This window comes from Orcinus orca, chromosome 2 (assembly GCF_937001465.1).
Source record: "Orcinus orca chromosome 2, mOrcOrc1.1, whole genome shotgun sequence".
NCBI lineage: Eukaryota > Metazoa > Chordata > Mammalia > Artiodactyla > Delphinidae > Orcinus > Orcinus orca.
The window spans coordinates 6,360,137-6,368,560 of record NC_064560.1 but is presented as its reverse complement, the minus strand read 5'-3'; the positions used below and the strand labels follow the sequence as shown (position 1 = coordinate 6,368,560).

At 40.8% G+C, this 8,424-nt stretch overlaps 1 protein-coding gene and 1 long non-coding RNA gene across 4 annotated transcripts in view; one reads left to right on the top strand and one right to left on the bottom strand.

Annotated features, from left to right (window-relative positions):
• LOC117196125 (uncharacterized) overlaps nt 1–4,658 on the top strand; it is a 224,209-nt gene extending 219,551 nt beyond the window's left edge. Inside the window, exon 13 of the long non-coding RNA XR_004476189.2 lies at nt 84–4,658. This is a non-coding gene — a long non-coding RNA (uncharacterized LOC117196125). The remainder of the gene's footprint in view (nt 1–83) is intronic.
• Nucleotides 1–8,424, bottom strand: part of MINDY3 (MINDY lysine 48 deubiquitinase 3) — a 94,451-nt gene that overhangs the window by 36,881 nt on the left and 49,146 nt on the right. The gene's annotated exons all lie outside the window — the stretch shown is intronic.

The window sequence follows — 8,424 nt, the reverse complement described above, 5'->3', positions numbered from 1 at the left end:
ATGCTACACCACCTTGTTTTAACAATAAAGTTCTAAATTCCTTAAGCATCTACTGTTCAAAATCATTTCTTCTACCTGTTCAGGAGATCTGCAGGTTTTCAACTAACTCATGAAGAGTACCATGGAATATGTGAACACCCTGCCCATGCACACAGGGCTCGCTCCCTCCCAAGGTACAGATCCAAAGGTTTTACTCTGCCATCGTTCAGAAGGCCTTCTTGGAGCATTCTCTTCTACCTTACTTAACAGAAACTGTCTCCTTCTTTGACGAGGTCCATGTACGTACACTGTGCTACAATTCACCTCACCCACATCCTTCCCCCCCACAAGGTCGTTTTATTGTCAAACCATAAATACAACACTGAGATGAAATCATTTAAGCAACTGATCCTCCCTAACCATTAAAACGATGTCTTTTTGCCTTGGCATCAACCAACTGGGAAATAATGTTGCAAGAATTCGGGGTGTAGGGGGTGCTGAATTTCCGGCAGGGGCTTTTGGCGATTTAAGGAACCAAGTGGAACTTTCCTCTTCTCCCTAGGAATGTCCCACTTTTGGACAAGAACAGACAGGTAAAAAGAGCAACATTTAAACAGCTCAGTTTTAAATTTTATTACCTTGTAAAAATCTTTTTTTTTTTTTTTTTTTCTGTTCCTTTCCTCCATTTGACATCAGTAAAAGTTTTAAACACCACAAAACTGATTTGGGTGTAAATGGCAAATGGTACCAAAACGAAATGAAACCAAAAATCCAAAGGACAAACAGAAAAAAAGCCTAAATAAACCCTCAAGTTTGGTCTTGGGGGTTTACATATCACAAGAACCGTCAACTCAACCCCCGGGCAACGTGACTCCTTGGAGAACTGCTGGGTCCACACCAATGACACAGGAGACCGGAAACAACGTCTTCTGTTAATTAACACAGCAAGGCTGACACTAGGTAACTTGTTTTTTTAAATACAGTACATTGTACACAGGTCCCAAGAAAACCCTGCATAAGCCCCTTGTGGAGACTTGAGCCAACGCACTGGCTGTTTATAAAAATATTGTGTTGCTACAAAAGTATAAATTAATGCTACTGGTACTAAGAAATATTAAACACATAAAACTTCCAAGGATTAAGAAAAATATTCATTAGTACCTGTAGAAAACTCTGGCCTAAAAAGATTTTTTTGTGTTTCTTTTCTTGTAAATTTTTTTTGGGTACTTTTTTAAGATGACTTGAGTTTCTTGCACTTGGAGAGAGACACAGTCAGCTGTGCCTATGGCATTGCCTAGAACGTCTTAACTACTGAGAAAGGCTGGGGGTGCACACGCATGGGTACTGAGTGGGGCCCGGGAGGGAGGGGCACCAAGGCTTTCTCAAGATTTACCTGATGTGAAAGAATCACTGATGCGAAGTCACGGGGAAAAGAAAAAGGCAGGATCATCACAGCACCACTGAGAATAATTTATGCTTTTTTAAAAATATCTCTGCTTCAGGTGGTTGCACAAAATGATTTCCTGATGCTTGGCACCTGAATGGCCCTGGACGCACTGCCCGGCGGGGCCGGGAGACTCCAGCCCCGTGCCAGGCCACGAGCTCGCTCACCGCTTTGGAACCCAGCCCCCTGGCTGGGTGGGAGGGAAGGGTCCCAGGTAGGGACCGGCTGCCACCTGGGTTGCTGGAGGAGCCCCCCTTCCGGCTGGCCTCAGACTCCACGGTCTCTTGCCAACCTGGACTTCAGGAAGCGCCACAGGGATCCCAGACCCCTGAGGCTGCGGACCAGGCCAGGCTGTGCCCCTTTAAGGAACTTTGGATCGAAGAGTCAAGGTGCCTGGTGGGTGGGGAAGACACCCATGGGTCCTGATGCTGACACCCACCTGCAAACATAGCAAATCCTTCTCTGTACAGGAGTTGAATGAACCTTTAAAGCATCGCCCGTGGTGGTGGAGGGGCATGAATATAACAAACGGCAACCCGCTGCCCTTCACCCTCATCAAAGTGGGAGCAGGTGCCTCTGCGCACAGAAACCACAGGGTCCCTCCAGGGGATGGTGGGGCTCCACTGACCACGATCCTCAAACGCAAATGAGAGGAAGAAAAACAACAACAACAAAATCCTCCAGAAAACCCTGAAAAGGGGACAGTGGGAGGGAAACAGAAGAGGGAAAACACTGCATCACTGGTGCACCATAACTGGCCTAGCAAACATTAGCCACAGTGAAGAGGGGGCAGGCCCCTTCCCAGTTCTCCCACTGGCCCGGCTGGATACAGGGGGCTGAGGTGGGGCTGGCGGGGCTGAGACAGGAGCCCCCAGCCACTGTCTCCAGCGGACAGCCTGAGCCTTACTTAGCCTCCTGGTTTCATCTAAACCAGCAGCCTTTCTAGAGGCCCTCCCTCAGGTATGTCCCAGGGACAGAGGCACTGCCGCTGTGCCCAAGGCAAGGGCAGAGCTTTGAACCTGCCCGGCTCAGTGGGCAGGAGGAGACTGCTGGCCGTGCTTTGGGTGCCTCCTCTTCCCGTCTCTGCAGGCACATCCATCGTCACGGAAACACTCAAGTACAGTCCCCTTCTGGGCCATGGCTCACAGGACCTCCCTTCTCCATCTGCATCCCAGGTTCATTCCAAACCTTTCTTGTGAACCTGTGCCCGCAAGGGTGCATGCTGCATCCCTGACAGCTCTCCAGGTGCCCACTTTCCAAGGAGTCTAGGCCAAGTCCAGGCGCAAGCCTAGGGGACCCCTAAAGGCAGAGGGTCTGCTTCACAGTGGAAAACACGCCTTGCAGAGTTTTTCTCTGGTGTTTCTCGGAAGTGCAGGAGAGAAAGGAGCAAACTGAAGGAGAAGACGCTTGCCAGCCTACAGAGCTGGTGTCAAAAAAAGTCCTTCCCAGAAATCTGGAGATGCAGAACGTCTCAACTGTGTCATCGGACTGTCCTCTCTTCACCAAGAAACCTTCTATTGGCGGGTTCTGTGAAACCCCTGCTGCTTGATGACTCTGAGCTCCTAAAAGGTCCCTGCAGTTAGATTCTGTGCTTTTCCCCCTCAATATTAACTAGAAAACTCCTATTTACATAGGATAGCAAGCTACGTTTTTTCCAACCACGTTCTCTAAAATACGTCACAGTACAGTATCATGTTTGTTGCTTCACACAGATGCTAAGATTAAAAAGATGACCATGTCTACACTGGATAGAAAAGATGACTTATAAAACATGGCAGAGTTCAATTTAAACATTTAAAGATTACATAGAGAAGATGGTCATAAATTATCTGAAGTTTTACAACCTGTTCATAAAGGTTATTAAAATTTATTTTCAACACTGACATTCAAATAAAACTCAATTGTGAAAAATCTCTCCCAGTCCTACAAAATGTGTTCAGTGATTCTCTATGGGTCAAGAAGACAGTTCCAATGATATAAAAATAAGTTCTGGGCCATTGGACATCTCAAATATCAAGTGATTTGATTAAGTAAACAGATGGCACTGAAATTTAAAATGACAAACTTATAACTCTTTTTAAAAAATTGTAATTACTTAGACTCCTAAAGATAAGCTGTTCATCTCGAAAAGAAAAACCAAAACAGCTATTTCACTGAATAGAAACAATCTTCTTACCCATCCTCAACCATGAAGGCAAATTTTAAATATGATAGCATATATAATGTGACAATGTTTACTTACAAATACTCATCAAAATTGTTTTTATTCACTAATCTGGAGAAAGAATCTGTGTATGTTATGTGTATTTAAGTTGATCAGGCAGAAGAATAAAAGCAAGTCATTCTGTTTTCGTCTCCATATAGGATACTGCATGCATTAACTGTTATTTCTTGATTTATAAGCTTAAGATCTACTGAATAATTTTTTTTAACAACCTTATGGGAGTATATATAATTGCTTTACAATGGTATGTTAATTTCTGCTTTATAACAAAATGAATCAGCTATACATATACATATATCCCCATATCTCCTCCCTCTTGCGTCTCCCTCCCACCCTCCCTATCCCATCACTCAGGGTGGTCACAAAGCACGCGGCTGCTTCCCACTAGCTATCTGTTTTACATTTGGTAGTGTATATATGTCCATGCCACTCTCTCACTTTGTCACAACTTACCCTTCCCCCTCCCTGTGTCCTCAAGTCCATTCTCTATGTCTGCGTCTTTATTCCTGTCCTGGCCCTACGTTCATCAGAACCATTTTTTTTTAGATTCCATATATATGTGTTAGCATATGGTATTTGTTTTTCTCCTTCTGACTTACTTCACTCTGTATGACAGACTCTAGGTCCATCCACGTCTCTACAAATAACTCAATTGCGTTTCTTTTTATGGCTAATATTCCATGGTATATATGTGCCACATCTTATTTATCCATTCATCTGTCGATGGACACTTAGGTTGCTTCCATGTCCTGGCTATTGTAAATAGAGCTGCAATGAACATTGTGGTACATGACTCTTTTTGAATTATGGTTTTCTCAGGGTGTATGCCCAGTAGTGGGATTGCTAGGTCATATGGTAGTTCTATTTGCAGTTTTCTAAGGAACCTCCATACTGTTCTCCACAGTGGCTGTATCACTTTACATTCCCACCAACAGTGCAAAGGGTTCCCTTTTCTCCACACCCTCTCCAGCATTTATTGTTTGTAAATTTTTTGATGACGGCCATTCTGACTGGTGTGAGGTGATACCTCATTGTAGTTTTGATTTGCATTTCTCTAATGATTAGTGATGTTGAGCATCCTTTCATGTCTTTGTTGGCAATCTGTTTATCTTCTTTGGAGAAATGTCTATTTAGGTCTTCTGCCCATTTTTGGATTGGGTCGTTTGTTTTTTTGATATTCAGCTGCATGAACTGCTTGTAAATTTTGGAGATTAATCCTTTGTCAGTTGCTTCAACTGCAAGTATTTTCTCCCATTCTGAGGGTTCTCTTTTGGTCTTGTTTATGGTTTCCTTTGCTGTGCGAAAGCTTTTAAGTTTCATTAGGTCCCATTTGTTTATTTTTGTTTTTATCTCCATTTCTCTAGGAGGTGGGTCAAAAAGGATCTTGCTGTGATTTCTGTCATAGGTGTTCTGCCTATGCTTTTCTCTAAGAGTTTTATAGTGTCTGGCCTTACATTTAGCTCTTTAATCTCTTTTGAGTTTATTTTTGTGTCTGGTGTTAGGGAGTGTCCTAATTTCATTCTTTTACATGTAGCTGTCCAGTTTTCCCAGCACCATAGATTGAAGAGGATGTCTTTTCTCCACTGTATATTCTTGCCTCCTTTATCAAAAATAAGGTGACTATAGGTGCATGGGTTTATCTCTGGGCTTTCTATCCACTGACATATATTTCTGTTTTGTGCCAGTACCATACTGTCTTGATTACTGTAGCTCTGTAGTACAGTCTGAAGTCTGGGAGCCTGATTCCTCCAGCTCCATTTTTCTTTCTCAAGATTGCTTTGGCTAGTTGGGATCTTTTGTGTTTCCATACAAATTGTGAAACTTATTGTTCTAGTTCTGTGAAAAATGCCATTGGTAGTTTGATAGGGATTGGACTGAATCTGTAGATTGCTTTGGGTAGTATAGTCATTTTCACAATGTTGATTCTTCCAACCAAGATAACAGTATATCTCTCCATCTGTTAGTATCATCTTTAATTTCTTTCATCAGTGTCTTATAGTTTTCTGCATACAGACCTTTTGTCTCCTTAGGTAGGTTTATTCCTAGGTATTTTATTCTTTTTGTTGCAGTGGTAAATGGGAGTGTTTCCTTAATTTCTATTTCAGATTTTTCATCATTAGTGTATAGGAATGCAAGAGAGTTCTGTGCATTAATTTTGTATCCTGCTACTTTACCAAATTCATTGATTAGCTCTAGTAGTTTTCTGGCAGCATCTTTAGGATTCTCTATGTGTAGTATCATCTCATCTGCAAACAGTGACAGTTTTACTTCTTCTTTTCCGATTTGGATTCCTTTATCTTCTCTTATTGCCATGGCTAAAATTTCCAAAACTTTGGTGAATAATAGTGGTGAGGGCTGGCAACCTTGTCTTGTTCCTGATCTTAGAGGAAATGGTTTCAGTTTTTCACCACTGAGAACGATGTTGGCTGTGGGTTTGTCACATATGGCCTTTATTATGTTGAGGTAGGTTCCCTGTATGCCTACTTTCTGGAGAGTTCTTTTAATCAAAATGGCTGAATTTTGTCGAAAGCGTTTTCTGCATTTATTGAGATGATCATATGGTTTTTCTCCTTCAATTTGTTAATATGGTGTATAACGTTGATTGATTTGTGTATACTGAAGAATCCTTGCATTCCTGGGATAAACCCCACTTGATCATGGTGTATGATTGTTTGGATTAATGTGCTGTTGGATTCTGTTTGCTAGTGTTTTGTGGAGGATTTTTGCATGTATATTCATCACTGATATTGGCCTGTAGTTTTCTTTCTTTGTGACATCTTTGGTTTCGGTAACAGGGTGACGGTGGCCTTGTAGAGTGAGTTTGGGAGTGTTCCTCCCTCTGCTATATTTTGGAAGAGTTTGAGAAGGATAGGTGTTAGCTCTTCTCTAAATGTTTGATAGAATTTGCCTGTGAAGCCCTCTGGTCCTCAGCTTTTGTTTGTTGGAAGATTTTTAATTACAGTCTCAATTTCCGTGCTTGTGATTGGTCTGTTTATATTTTCTATTTCTTCCTGGTTCAGTCTTGGAAGATTGTGCTTTCCTAAGAATTTGTCCATTTCTTCCAGGTCGTCCATTTTATTGGCATATAGTTGCCTGTAGTAATCTTTCATGATCCTTTGTATTTCTGCATTGTCAGTTGTTACTTCTCCTTTTTCATTTCTAATTCTGTTGATTTGAGTCTTCCTTTTTTTCCTGATGAGTCTGGCTAATGGTTTATCAATTTTGTTTATCTTCTCAATGAAACAGCTGTTAGCTTCATTGATCTTTGCTATTGTTTCCTTCATTTATTTTTCATTTATTTCTGATCTGATCTTTATGATTTCTTTCCTTCTGCTAATTTTGGGGTTTTTTTTTCTTTCTTTCTCTTAATGCTTTAGGTGAACGGTTAGGTTGTTTATTTGAGATTTTCTTGTTTCTTGACGTAGGATTGTATTGCTATAGACTTCCTCTTAGAACTGCTTTTGCTGCATCCCATAAGTTTTGGGTGGTTGTGTTTTCATTGTCCTTTGTCTCTAGGTATTTTTTGATTTCCTCTTTGATTTCCTCAATGATCTCTTGGTTATTTAGTAGCATATTGTTTAGCCACCATGTGTTTGTAGTTTTTACAGTTTTTTTCTTGTAATTGATATCTAGTCTCACAGCATTGTGGTCGGAAAAGATACTTAATATGATTTCAATATTCTTAAATTTACCAAGGCTTGATTTGTGACCCAAATATGATCTATCCTGGAGAATGTTCCATGAGCACTTGAGAAGAAAGTGTATTGTGCTGTTTTCGGATGGAATGTCCTATAAATATCTATTAAGTCCATCTTGTTTAATGTATCATTTAAAGCTTGTGTTTCCTTATTTTCATTTTGGATGATTTGTCCATTGGTGAAAGTGCAGTGTTAAAGTCCCCTACTATGACTGTGTTACTGTCGATTTCCCCTTTTATGGCTGTTAGCATTTGCCTTATGTATTGAGGTGCTCCTATGTTGGGTGCATAAATATTTACAATTGTTATATCTTCTTCTTGGATTGATCCCTTGATCATTATGTAGTGTCCTTCTTTGTCTCTTCTGATAGTCTTTATTTTAAAGTCTATTTTGCCTGATAGGAGAATTGCTACTCCAGCTTTCTTTTGATTTCCATTTGCATGGAATATCTTTTTCCATCCCCTCACTTTCAGTCTGTATGTGTCCCTAGGTCTGAAGTGGGTCTCTGTAGACAGCAGATATATGGGTCTTATTTTTGTATCCATTCAGCCAGTCTATGTCTTTTGGTTGGAGCATTTAATCCACTTACATTTAAGGTAGTTATTGATATATATGTTCCTATTACCATTTTCTTAATTGTTCTGGGTTTGTTATTGTAGGTCTTTTCCTTCTCTTGTGGTTTCCTGCCTAAAGAAGTTCCTTTAGCATGTTTTGTAAAGCTGGTTTGCTGGTGCTGAATTCTCTTAGCTTTTGCTTCGCTGTAAAGGTTTTAATTTCTCCTTTGAATCTGAATGAGATCCTTGCTATGTACAGTAATCTTGGTTGTAGGTTTTTCCCTTTCATCACTGTAAATATGCCCTGCCACTCCCTTCTGGCTTGCAGAGTTTCTGCTGAAAGATTAGCTGTTAACCTTATATGGATCCCCCTGTATGTTATTTGTTGTTTTTCCCTTGCTGCTTTTAATATTTTTTCTTTGTATTTAGTTTTTGTGATTAATATGTGTCTTGGCGTATTTCTCCTTGGATTTATCCTGTGTGGGACTCTCTGCGCTTCCTAGCCTTGATTGACTATTTCCCTTC